The sequence below is a fragment of the Mauremys mutica genome, chromosome 11 (assembly GCF_020497125.1).
Source record: "Mauremys mutica isolate MM-2020 ecotype Southern chromosome 11, ASM2049712v1, whole genome shotgun sequence".
Taxonomy (NCBI): domain Eukaryota; kingdom Metazoa; phylum Chordata; order Testudines; family Geoemydidae; genus Mauremys; species Mauremys mutica.
Window position 1 is genome coordinate 5,942,648 of NC_059082.1, and position 13,470 is coordinate 5,956,117.

The window sequence follows — 13,470 nt, forward strand, 5'->3', positions numbered from 1 at the left end:
GTTTTGACGTGTAGAGGGGAGGATCAAACTCTTTCAAACAATTTATGAATCACAAATCAGAATTAGGAGACCCTTTTCACCCACCCCATGCTACCAAAGGTGCAGTGACTGTTACGTGAATATTGGATGCTTTACTGAAGTTTTTTACGGTTCCTATTTTTTGATGCAATAAAGACACTTGTTAATGATTTAGTACTTTCACCTCTGTTGCCAGAGCCAAAAACCTTTTCTCTGTATTACCAAGGTTCTGTTCTCTGTTTCTGCTCCATTATCAATTTGGGCAACTTTATTGGTTACAGTATCTAAGTTAGAATCAAAACACCCCTCAAGTGTGTGAGCAACTGTAAGATTTGATTCAGTGGAGCTATTAGGTATGGTAAATGGTTAACAGGAAACACGTGTAATGCAAGTGTATGAGTGCAAGTGTAACTTCAGGCTGGTCTACATGACAAAGTAAGGTCGGCTCAAGAGTTCTTCCATTAATCTAGCTACTGCCTCTTGGAGAGGTGGATTTACTTCAGCGACATTGCTATCATAAGTGTCTACCCTACAGCAGTGCTGCTGTCATGTGTCTAGTGTAGACATGGCCTAAGGGAAAACATGGTGAGGATTGGCGCACCAGGGAGGCTTCTTTGTGTTAGCCCCATGTGATGCCGTAAGAGTCTCTGTGAAAACATTTCCTAAGGCAGTTCTCTATCTTCACTTTTATTATATGTAATCCTGCAACCCTTACACAAATATCCCCATTAGAGTCAATGGTACAGGTCCCATGAGTAAGGACTGATCGCTGGAAAGGTAGCAGGAGCAGGCTCTTTATTTGTCATTCATTGATTGTAAACATATTACAAAGGACAATGAAGTGTAAGTTAAGGAAATTAGCGAGTGGCAGCGCAAATGAGAAGTACTGCATTATGACCATACTATTGTGTGCTGTGCAATGCAGCCTATTGATTTGGTGGTCATTTCCCTCTCTCACTCTCTAGTATAAAAACAACACTAAGATTTATATGAACTGTACTGTTTTAGAATACAAACTAGGCCTGCAAAACACAGTGTGAACCTTAGGAAACTTACTATTGGAAAAAAAAGAACAGTCTAGGTTAATTCATAAAGTGCTTTGCAAAATAGGATGAATGCCTTGTGTTACACGGTGGGATTCCTTGGCTTTTTCCCTCACACCTGACTGCCTATTAATCTGCCTTTTAACTGTGCCTGCATGCAGCCGCACATGTCTAAAATCACCAATAAGGTACCTCTCTCCAGGCCTCTCCAAACTGGGTCACCCTTTTGCTATTGGTTAGCATTAAATTATTCCCTTTGAGATAACCAAGACACTCCACGGTGCTATCTATTGTCATGTTCTGGCACTGAGATTTTATAACAAATTATGGGCAGTCTGTCATTTTAGGCTGTTCAAAGATATATGAAAAGTTAGACACACGTTGATCTCTCAAATTGAGGAGTTTTAACAAAAAAATATTTTTTTCTCTTTATAAATGCATGTTCCATTATTATTGCCTTTTAGAAATGTTGTGATTAAAAAAACTATGATATGTAGTTCAAATAAAAATTAATAATTTTGGTGAGTTAGGTGAGCATTTGTGATAACAACATTTGTATGGGTCTTTATGAAGAAGAATTTCAAATACCTTCTGTTACCCTTGCCATGAGGCTCCTCACTTAAGTCAGAAAATGCCAGCCTGCAATAGTGATTTGCATGGACACGGAGGTACACTTAGGTTCTGATTTCAGGATTTGAGCCAAAGGTGATGGGTACTGTGGTGTTTAAATGAATGAATACAGTTATCAGTCAGTTTCACCTTTTGGTTATTCTGTAATGGGTGTGTCCGAAGGTTACTTTAAATGTCTGCTGCTTCTTTTAATTGGTAAATGAAAATCTAAGTGGTTTCCAATACTGATGTTTTGATTTTAGAATGAGGATTTTCACTTTGGCATAAAACATACCTAAGTATGCAGCCTCTGGCCTGCATTCAGCAAAACACCTAAACGTGTGCATAACTTTAAGCACACGCTTAAATCCCTTGTTGACTTAAACACTACTGATGCCTCCTTAATATGTTGTCATTTAGCCCCAGATTCAGAAAAGCACTTAATCATATGCTTAAGAGGTGGAGTTCAGAATGTGCTTCGGTCCTTTCCTGAATTAGGGTGTAAGGACATGATCTAACACCTACTGAAATCAATGGAAACATTTGTATTGACTTCAGTGGGCTGTAGATTGAGCCCATGAGCAGTAAATGTATTTGAGTGCACATACGTGGATCTGAATGGATTGATATGGTATTAAAAACTGTATATGTGTGTTTGGGTGTATTGTATGCCCATATGCATGTTATAGATATGTATTTATATACAGCCACATATGTATGAGTGTGTGTGTGTAATATAAAATAGACCTTCTGTATCTAATGAATGATAATTCCAGGCTTCCTGATGGCTATTAATGTGTAATGAAGACTCTAATCATATGCGCATACCGTAGAGTGAAATAAGCGACACTCTTTCATTTTGCCAGGGTTTTGCTTTATTGGCTTTCATGTCACTTCCTTTTACTGACCCTTATTTCTACTCGATAGTCCTTTCAAAAGAGGCTTTTTGCTAAAATGGAGGCAGCTGGTGCCCTTGACATTACTTTATTTGCTCTTGTCAGCAGTGCTCCCCTTTCTTGCCTTTTCTGCCTAAGGGGGCTTTTAAGTTCAAAAAACGTCATGGTCTTTTTTCCCCAGACATGAATTTGAATAGTGCTCTCTGTCTCGTTGAATGCTCTGTCTACAATCTCTGTCTGGAGTTCCTCTCCTTCAACTCCACCATGCCCCACCTCCACTCTGGCTTCTGTCCCTTGAACTCCACTGAAGCTGCTCTCACTGAGGTTTTCTAGTGAGCTTTTCTCTGCTACCTCCTATCTCAGCTGCTCTAAACAACACCACCATTCCACCCCGTAACCTGGGTGTCATCTTTGTCCTGGACCTCTTTCTAGGTCCTCACCTTCAGGCTATCTCTAAATCTTGATGATTCTTTCTGCACAATGTCTAATGTCTGGCCTTTCCTAGCCATCTATGCAGCTAAAACGCTCATCAGGTCACATCTTGTTTACTGCAACTTCCTTGTCTCTGGCCTTGACAAATACAACCTTGTCTTGTGCATATCTGCTCCGAATGATCTTTGCAGAAGCATTTTCCTAGACTAGCACTTTGACATTGTCATCCTTCCACTGGCTTCCCTTCTGTATCACATCACGCATAAATTATTGGTCCATTCCCAGCCTGTCCTCACCCTACCTTTCATCTCTAATTCACTACTGAGATGTCCGTTTCCCTCCTTTGATCAGCCCAGGATGTCAGCCTCCATCACCCACTTGTTAAATTTTCAATCAAGCACCTTCGTGCTTTCTCCCATGCTGCCCCTGACACTTGGGAGGAGTTCCCTGCAAACGTTCACAAAAATAATGCATTATCCTCCTTCAAAACGCTCCTTAAAATTCTACTTTTCCATGGAAGCCCCCAAAAAACTTGCCAGTGTCGGTTGCTGGTGTACTGGGACCACCGGACATCATGCTGACCAACATTGTCGCATTGTTTCCTTGTACTCTGTCTATATCCATGGGTTGTGTCTCGTCTTTTACTTAGATTGTAAGCTCTTTGGGGCACAGATTGGCTTTTGTTCTGGATTTGTACAGCGCCTAGCACTATGGGGTTCTGATCCATGACTAGGACTCCTATGTGCCATGGTAATACTACTACTAATAATTATTAATGTCTGTTCTGCGCCTCTTCTGCAATATACATTATATGCAGCTCTCCAAGCCCCAGCTTGAGAGCCTGAGGGCTTGGTGCTGCTAGGTGCCGGGTTTGGATGGGACTACTTATGGACGAAAGCACATCCTTAAATGCTCTGATGGATTGTAATTGGTATATTCAGCCACTTGCTGGATCAAATTCTGAATTTGCAAAGTGCTGAGTGCCCTCAGTTCTTGTGGATGTCAGTGGAGTTTTAAGAATTCAGGCCCCAGATCAGCAAGGTACTTTAAACTCATGGGTAGCCCAACTGAAGTCAATGAGACTATCTCTGTGCTTCAAGTTAGGTGAGTGCTTAGGTACTTTTTACTGAATGAGGGCCTCTGAATTTTGCAGACTCTGGCTCTCATTATTGTAAACTCTGGACAGAGGTAATCTCTGATGTATAAACATTGCCTGTTGGTAGCTGTGTTGAACATCTTTACCTAAATCTGTGCGTTAGGGGGAGAATTGTTTTTCAGAATGAAATTTGCAATACAAACATTAAAATGATACAAACTGTTTAAAATGTCTCATCTCAAGTCAGTGCAGTGTGTAATGCTTTCCAGTGTGGCATGTGATTTTATATCTGTGTTTACAGTGGCCATTACAAAGAGAGAATACAAGTGGAGAAGTAATTAAAAAGAATGTATAAGCCAATCGACTTGTTGAATACAGTATATATTTTAATATTATTTATGGAGAGTTTAAATAATCAAAGCAGCAGCTTCAGAACATTATGGAAACTGATTTTATTCTATTATAAAAAATGACTTACTAGCACAGGGGTGGGATGGTGACTGCTTCCGGCCCTGAGAAAAGGCAGTTGGTAGGTGAGCTGCCCTGGGGCTCGCGTGGTAGAGGGTGGGCATAGTAATCTGCACCAGCCCTAAATTTGGCTCAGGATGCTTCCCCTGCTGTGTCAGCTCAGCTGTGCTGGCCAATGCATTAGAAGGATGAAGGCTTTGTTTTACTCACTTCTTGCCCACCTGAATGGGACGGGAAAAGCATCCCCCATAGATTCTGCTCTTCCCCCTCCCCCTGGGATGAGCATTCCAGGTAGTGAACACAAGGGAAGTTAGGGGGTTCGTGGTGCCCCATACACCGCTGCCCGATCATATGGCAAGGGTCACAGTCTGCCAGGGGCAGCTCTACAAATTTGGCCGCGGGAGCAGCGGACCTCCCGCGGGCATGACTGCGGAGGGTCCGCTAGTCGCGCGGCTCAGCTGGACCTCCCGCAGCTGCGGGCGGTTCGCTGGTCCGGCGGCTCTGGTTGAGCTGCCGCAGTCATGCCTGCGGGAGGTCCGCTGCTCCCGGGGCTCCGGTGGACCTCCCGCAGGCATGACTGCGGCAGGTCCGCCGGCCCAGCCTGCCGCCCCCCCGGGAAAGGGCCGCCCCAGGCGGGTGCTTGCCCCGCTGGGCTCTGGAGCCGGCCCTGCAGTCTGCCCCCAAACTGAAACCCTGGTCCTGATCCTGTAATCATTAGACAGGCAACGCTCCCCATTGAACTCAGTAGGGATTTTTGCCTGAGTAAGGATTGCATGGGACCCTAATGCATAACTTCATGTGAGACAAAATAGTACTGTATGTGAAAAGCAAACCACTCATATTTTTTCCTGGTTTAGGCAGTTGTGCACCACAGATACATGTTTACTAACTGGATCTTTATTTGTGTTGTATCTTCCCCTAGCAAACATCATTTTAGGAAGCTGTATTTTATGCATACATTTGGTGTGTACATTATGAACTCTGGAAATGGCATGCTGAGTTGACATGATAAATAAACGTTGGACTCTGAAATGCTTTGCCAGTCTTGGCATCAGAAGCTAGAGCTTAAGCTTCGTACTGTTTTATTGGTCATGAAAAAACCGGCTCTTTTCAGTCTATCTTGCTTGTGTCACTTGATCTGTCTGAATGCTTATAGGTTTCTCATGGTAACCCACTCTCACGTCAACTGCAAGACCAAGAATGATTTTTAAATGGTGTCATAACATTTGTCTCCTGGCTGCTTGGACAATCGAATGGGAGTGCTTGGGAGTTCTGAATGGTGGGGGAGCACTTAGGGATCTGGGGCAATAATCAGTACTTGGTCCTGCTAGTGAAGGCGGGGCTGGACTCGATGACCTTTGAAGGTCCCTTCCAGTTCTAGGAGATAGGTATATCTCCAATTAAAAAAAAAATGTGCAAGGACAGCAGGATCAGGATCTGTGTTAGCTCCTGTTGCAACGGTTCCCATCACATGGCTGAATCTCATTTGTTTGTGAGCCAATGCCTTCATTTGAGTTTGACCTCTGAGCAGGCAGTTTGCAAAAGAAAAAACCCAACAGCTGACTACATATTTGAACCTTTCTTGCTGTGTGCATCAAGCTGCTTGACAATACATAGTACTGTAGTACATACAGAGCCTGCTTTTGAACATTGCTTGCACAGAAAGGTATGTGCCATTATGTTTCTAATTTGTATATGCATTTACCATGATTATGGAATCATGGACAATTAGATGCATAAATAGCCATCTGGGAGTATTAAAAAATAGGCACGGATGTTTTTGGGTGCACATGTGTTTAAGAAAATCAGGCTTGTAATATAGTCCTCAATTCAAGTAGGCTGGAATGAAATGGACTAGACCAATTTGATCTTTGATTTAACAGCCTGTATTCCTAACAAGTGCAAGAAGGGAACTTGAAATCCAAGGGACATAACAACTAAAGCTTTAACCCCAAAGTTTAATCACTGCTAGTCAGGGAAGACTAAAAAGACAGCTTTATTTGACCTGCAGACAAGATTCATAATACAGGGCATGGGAATGTCACGGCGACAACCAGGCTGAGCTGAGGAAGGCCTTTGCATTTTAAAAAGGCAATTTTAAGATCCCTAGAGTCACTAAGAACTTTGTCCTCAGCATTCTGTACAAGTCATATATCTGGGACCCTGGATTATAATGGAGCAGAGAATGGATTACTGCCTCAGTATTAGATAAAGACATCCATATGGAGATATTTACAATAAAATATAGATTTATATAGTACCTGTCATACAAGTATTGCAACAGTTTCTTAGGTGACAGAAAGATGCTCCAGCTACAGATGTTATATCGTGCTGGGAGGAATATCTGTCTTGAGAATAGAATCCATATTCCTAGCAACACCTGCAATAGTGATATAACTGTGCCAGAGCAAGAACAATATTCCAAAGCCGGGTAGCAGGCCTCCCATTGAATAATATCCAACAGACAGGATAAAAGCAAACAATGGCAACAACTATAATAATCTGCTGCTGCAGCAAGATAGGTTGATTATCATCAGCATAGCAACGATCATCTCTGTTCATTGTGAAAGCGGGATCCCAATACACTGAGTCAGTCACATCTCCAAAATTGCTGGGTCTTGATGGAGGGTTGTAACCCCGCAGTAGAAATCCCTCGAAGGAAAACATGTGCTCACTTCTGTGGTTTTAGCTGTCCCTTCACCACTCTCTTAGAAGTAGCTTGCACTCGAGAGGATGCTGGCAGAGAGTATTGCCCAAGACTGTGCCCATCTCCCGCACGTTGGCATAAGATAGAATCCTTGTACCCTTTCAGTCCCCCTTGAGCACCTGCATTTGTCCAGACATGATCTAGTCTGAATATGTATTTGAATCACTCTTACATGCACCTTCTGTTTACTCAGTTTTACTGCATGCTTGTGCAGAGATATGAAAATATAGTATCCATTGCAGCCAGAGTTGGATTTTTTTTTTTTTCTTCAAGCAGTTTGGTAATGAGCTCTTTAAACATTCCTATAGGTTGTGGCACATCCTACAAGTGTCAACATCCTTCTCAAAGTAATTTAATTAGTTGTGGGTGCATTGTTATCTAATGGTATCTGTTGCTGATCATTCTGATTCATTTCCTTGTTTCACGAATTGCTAAATTTCTGAGCACTAGAAGGTATAAAATTGTCAGCAAGGAAGCCTTTGTGTTCTTTGGATAGGACAGTAGGCGGACCTAGATTCATCATGCATGATGCTTAGTACTGTGGGTCTTCCAGCTGCCTTTGGTGGCAGATCTGAATGCAATGGCAGCTCTGGGCCTTTAGCTTCTGTACCTCACCCTCTAACTCTAGTGAAGGGGGAAAGATGTTGCACAGTGAATGCTTCAGAAAGAAGAGAATGAAGAAAGGATTGTTCTCCAGGGGAAAAATAAAATGAGTATTTGTCACCCATACAAAAATGTATACCTCCCCTTAATTCAATCAGGTTTGAGTGAAAGGAAAATAAATGGCATGAATGTATTCATCTTGAGTGAAATTTCCCTCTGTGCAGAGAGCCTGCACCAGGCCTGTTTTAGATTGCGAGCCCTCTGGGGGAGGGGCTGTCAGTTACTAATGTTTGTACAGCATCGAGCACAATTGGTAGGCACCGCCAGTGTGCCCTAGTAGCTAGAGCACTTGATTGGGACTCAGGAGACCTGGGTTCTATTTCTGGTTTTGCCACTAGCTTGCTGGGTAATTCACTTCAACTATGTGCCTCTGTTTCCTCATCTGTCAAATGGGGATAATGATATTGACCTCTTTGGTAAAGCACTTTGATATCTATTGATGAACAGTTAGGTATTATTATAACCACAATATAAATATTAAATTATAAGAACAGTAGCACACCACTTAGGTGCCACTTAAGCCCTCGATGTTGGGCTTAAGTAGAAGTTAAGTGCTATCTTGGTTTTGTGCTGGCTCCGCACTGGAGTGAATTGCATCTCAGATGCATCCTTGAATTCATCACCCCTGTGGTTTTTAGAAGCTCTACAGCACGGAGGACTGGATTTTTCCAAAACAAAACAAAAAACCTCTAGCCTCTGTGATTATTTTTAAGCCTGCAAGTTAATTAAACGCTCCATTTTGTTTTTCTGTTTGCAGTCTCTTTTCACATGGCTCATATGATGTGCAGTCTCATTAATATCTATGTGGCATCATGTTGACACTAAAGACTGGTATGGATTGTAAACAAACACCACCTTGATGAAATTCCATGCTGGCCTTTACATCTTTCCCTACAGCTCAGTCAGGTTGTACAGTATAAAATTAGTGCAGAATCTGACCCTTTTCATGGTCCATACTTATCTTTTCTGAGAAACATATTACTAGGGCTGTTTAAAAAAATTTCCATCACAACTTTTTTCAGTGGGAAAGTGAATTTTCAGTTACATGAAAAAATTTGTGGAAAGTTCTTCTTGCTTCAGAAATTTTTGGCTTTTTATCAAAAACTTTTAGGTCAAAAACCAAAAAAAAATCTTTTTTGGACAAAAAGTTGAAATTTTCCATGGAATTTTTTGATGATTTTTTCCCATCATTTTAAATTGAAATTTCCACCGGGATTTTTTTTTTCAAACCATCTTTCTGTATAATCACAATGCAAACCTGAAATACAAAGAAACTCCTCCTTGGGCTGGTTTCACCAGAGCCCTTAGACAGCTTGTGTTTTGCATGAAAAGGCTGCTTAGCTATTATTATTATCCTGCTTTACTCTCGCAGGACCTGAAATGAAGCCTGTTTAAAGCCAATAGCAGTTCTCCCATTGACATCAGTGGGCTTTGGGTCTGCCCCAAGTATTCTCAGTGTATGTGAAAAATGAAGGTGATAGAGTTCAGTGACAGATGCACCTTTCCCTTCTTTTACCATCTTTTGCTCTTCCATGTCCACTCTTCCCCCCTGCTCCCCTTTCTTTTCCCATTCACTGTCAGGAATGGCCACCTCTGGAGGTCTGGTTGAGCACAGCATCACGCCAGCAGAGCCTAGTGGAAACTGCAGCTACAACAGTGAGTGGTTTCAAAATATCAAGTGTCTAATTTTGGGTGTGGTCGGGTGTGTGTTGGGGAATTAGGGTGTTTTGGTCCAAATTATTCCCTGTGCATGGTTTCTCTCCTACGTGTGCCCTGACTGACCATGTTCCTCTGGAGCCCAATCCTGACAGATGCTGAGCACCTGCAATTGTGCTCCAAGCCAGTGGGAGATGTCTAACTTCAGCTGGTGCTCAGCGCCTTTCAGGATTTGGTCCTTTGTTGTTTTTAACTAAGTTGACTCTTTTACACTCCTGTGTTTTAGGCAATTGATGGATGTGATTTATGGGTCTGTATTTTTTCCCTCCATATCTTGAGCTGCAATCCTGTCAGACATCACAAGCTGAGCAAGCTGAGGCAGAGTTGTTTGAGAAGCCTCCAAAGAGCCAGCTAGATGCTGCATGAAATGGGGTTAATGATTTAGTGCCTGGCATTCTTTCCCAGCCTGGTGTTGCTGAGAGATAAAATTGATGTCCCGATCCCTTGAGGTCATTAAAGATCCCATGACACTTTTCATTAGACTAGAGCTGTTAACTGCATATCCCGGCCAAATTTCAACTTGGGTAATTATGTGGGACAAACCTTGAGGTCCTCGCTCAGTTTTTACTAATTCTTTACTCAGAGACCTAGTGAAACTGGCTCTCATTCAGTTTCCATTGCACAGAGCAGTTTTTGCTTGCCGCTCTATTCTGTTCTGCAGTGTTTCTCGCCACCCAACAGTTGCTGTGTCTTACCCCAGGTTAAAAAGATCTTTGTATTGTCTGTGTCTTAGTTTATCTAATGCCTTGGAAGCCGTTTTCATGAACGGCACTGTATGAGTGGAAGATATTATTACTAAGATTGCATTATTTTTTTCAAGGACTGACTAACAATCCCAAACTAGGGATAGATTCACAGGCTCATTCCAGTTGCTTTGCGCTGCTGTGGCAAAAACAAATCCATCCAGCTAAGCAGGGTTCACAGCTGCTTTGCATCACCAAGGCAATGTAAAGAAGCTGATGTGTACTGGTGAATGTGGTGGTTACTGGTTTTTACTCTGTTCCCCCTTATGTGTGAGTGGCTCACAGTCACCAGTACTGAGGCTCAGTGATAATGGAATGATGATGTGTGTAATTAACACACCAAGGACCAAATCTGCTGCACTGCTGGTATAAGTGGAATGACAACAGCAGAACTGCACCCACTTACACCAGTAATTAATCTGATCTTGTTTCCCTATGAAAACGGTCTTATGAAAGCATGGGACTTTCTTTTGACTAAACTTTGTTAAAATGGTATTTACAACGGACCTGTATTTGCTACTGTTGTAACCTTGGTTTATTTTTTTTCATGCATGTATGTGTATTCACACTGCATGGGCATTTAAATGCCAGCGGAAAATATATTTACAAAATCAATTAAGAGACATTTTTAAAAATGGGAAGTTGTAAAAATGGAGTTTGCAATAATAACCAGACCAAGGATTTGGTATTTACTGTGCTTTCACAAAATAGTGATTCCCTCATTAGTTATGCATGAGTGAAAAGGTATTCCCTTATCTCCTGGAGATAAAGTCCAATACTCTTTCGTTGCTAGGACAAATATATATATGTATGTATAAAGACTTCTTGCATTGCCAAGTAACACTGACTGATTAAAGTCAGACACTTGTTTTTTTGCTCTGATCTAGGATCAACGCCAGCAATATTACACAGCAAAAAAAGGCAGACCAGGGCCTGATTCTGCTCTCAGTTATGCTTGGCTAATCGAGAGCAGAATCTCCCTCGATGACTCGGTTGCTAGTGTAATGAAACTATCTTTGGAATACTGACATTTCCCTTATGAAATCTGGACACGTTCAGAAACAAAGTTGTGATGTAGTTGGAATTTACATAATTAAAAGTTAGGTGATATATTTATAGGCTGTGGACTAGTTTTTGCCCTCGGTGCAGTCAGACATGGGTGATACGTGCATAGGGGTCGCATAACAGCCAGAAACCCCAGGATTAATTCTGGATCTCACACAAGCTAGACAAATTCAGACTGGAAATACATTTTTAACAACGAGTGTAACTAACCACTGGAACAATTTACCAAGGGTTGTGGTGGATTCTCCATCAAGGGCACTCTATAAATCAAGACTGGATTTTTTTCTAAAAGATTTCCTCTAGGAATTATTTTGGGGAAGTTCTGTGGCCTGTGTTATAGAGGAGGTCAGGCTAGATGATCACAGTGGTCCTGGAATCTATTAATTGACACACACAATCAAAGAGATATGTCTGGCAGTGTCCCCATGAAATCAATCCGCAAGTAAAAGACCCATGCTCACATAGTGGGGCTCTCTGTCGCCCTCTAATGGCTGTACCACGTATACGTTTGAGTCTGTAGAGCCTCTGAGTGGAGTCTCATAGCTGATGTAGTAGAGGTTCACCCGTATAAATCCAGAGGTCCAGGGTTCAGTGCCTACCAGAGTCAAAGCATTACATTTGCAAGAGCATGCCTATCCATAGTCTGGAAACCAGGTCTCTGATTTCAGTGTCAATGACTATTCCAGCCCCTAGGGCAATAGATTCTCACTATAATGCTCAATGTGTCTGTCTCTTTCTATACCAATGGCTTGGTTTATGTGATATACCTACATGCACTGTGTATGTATGTGTATTATTTTAAAGACTTGTCTTGTTCGTGGTATTGTGTGTAAAATATACATAGGACGTTGCCCAGGATATTTTCATACAACTCTGGAAAAAGAAGGTATTCGCAACTGTAGTCTTCACATTTCAGCATGCAGTTTGTGTCTGCTAACAGATGGGCTGAATTTTGGCCCACAGTGTTTGTATGTGAAGTCTGCCATAATATTCTAAACTAAATAAAACCAGAAACAAATTATACAGGAAAAAATACATGAACAGTTTAAAAGCACGATTGTGTTCCACATTCTGTTGCTTTTCAGTTGCCATTTCAAGAATAGTAAACATTAAAAATGAATTTAAATAATTTACATCTTAAATTAGACGTCTTCCTTTGTGAAACGAGCCTAGAATGAAAATGAGCTGGGATTCTAAGGCCATGCATAATGGAACACATCAGTGAGACCTACATTCTTAATTAGCTGTCCATCCAAAAGGCGAAAGAGCCATCCATGGCACTCCCAGCTTCTGTTCTGCAAAGCCATAGGCATTGGTGCTATTGTGCAGTTCAAAATCAATCCCTGCCTGTCGTAAGGCCTCACGTGAGCAATTCACTATTAATGTATGATTTGTGCTTGAGACTTTGTGGGACGACTCAAATACTCCTCCTCCCAACCCCCACACACTTACCTGATGCTTCAGCCCAGCACCTAGGTCTCTGCTCTGGGTGCTCCCATAGCTGCAATCTGTCTCCTCTGCCTTTCTCTTCTTCCTGGGCATGTCTTGTCAAACAATCCTGATTTCATTGTGTGAGGAGATTACACGTTTAGGTAATAAAGGTAACCACGTAGATGTAATATACTTACTTTTGTAAGGCGTTTGACTTAGTACGGCACAACATTATAAATTTTAAAAAATTAGCAACTGTACAATGTGTATAAAGCCAGTTCTTAATATATTTAACAGATGCTAATTCAAAAAGTGGGCAATCATCATTGTACGGAAGTGTTTCTCGTGGGGTTCTGTGGGGATTGGTATTAGATCGAATGCTATTCAACATTTTCATCAGTGACCTAGAAATAAATATAAAATCACTGCTGATAAAAATGTGCGGATGATACAAAGATTGGCAAGGAATGATGACAAGGAAGTCATGGAGGGTGAGCTGGATCACTTGATAAGCTGAGCCCATTTAAACGAAACGTGTTTTAATACATCTACAAGAAATACAGGCCATACCTTTAGAATGGGG

The 13,470-nt window shown here is 41.7% G+C and overlaps 1 protein-coding gene across 1 annotated transcript in view; it reads left to right on the forward strand.

Moving 5' to 3' along the window:
• Window positions 1-13,470, forward strand: part of MEGF11 (multiple EGF like domains 11) — a 360,979-nt gene that overhangs the window by 187,227 nt on the left and 160,282 nt on the right. The window lies entirely within an intron of this gene.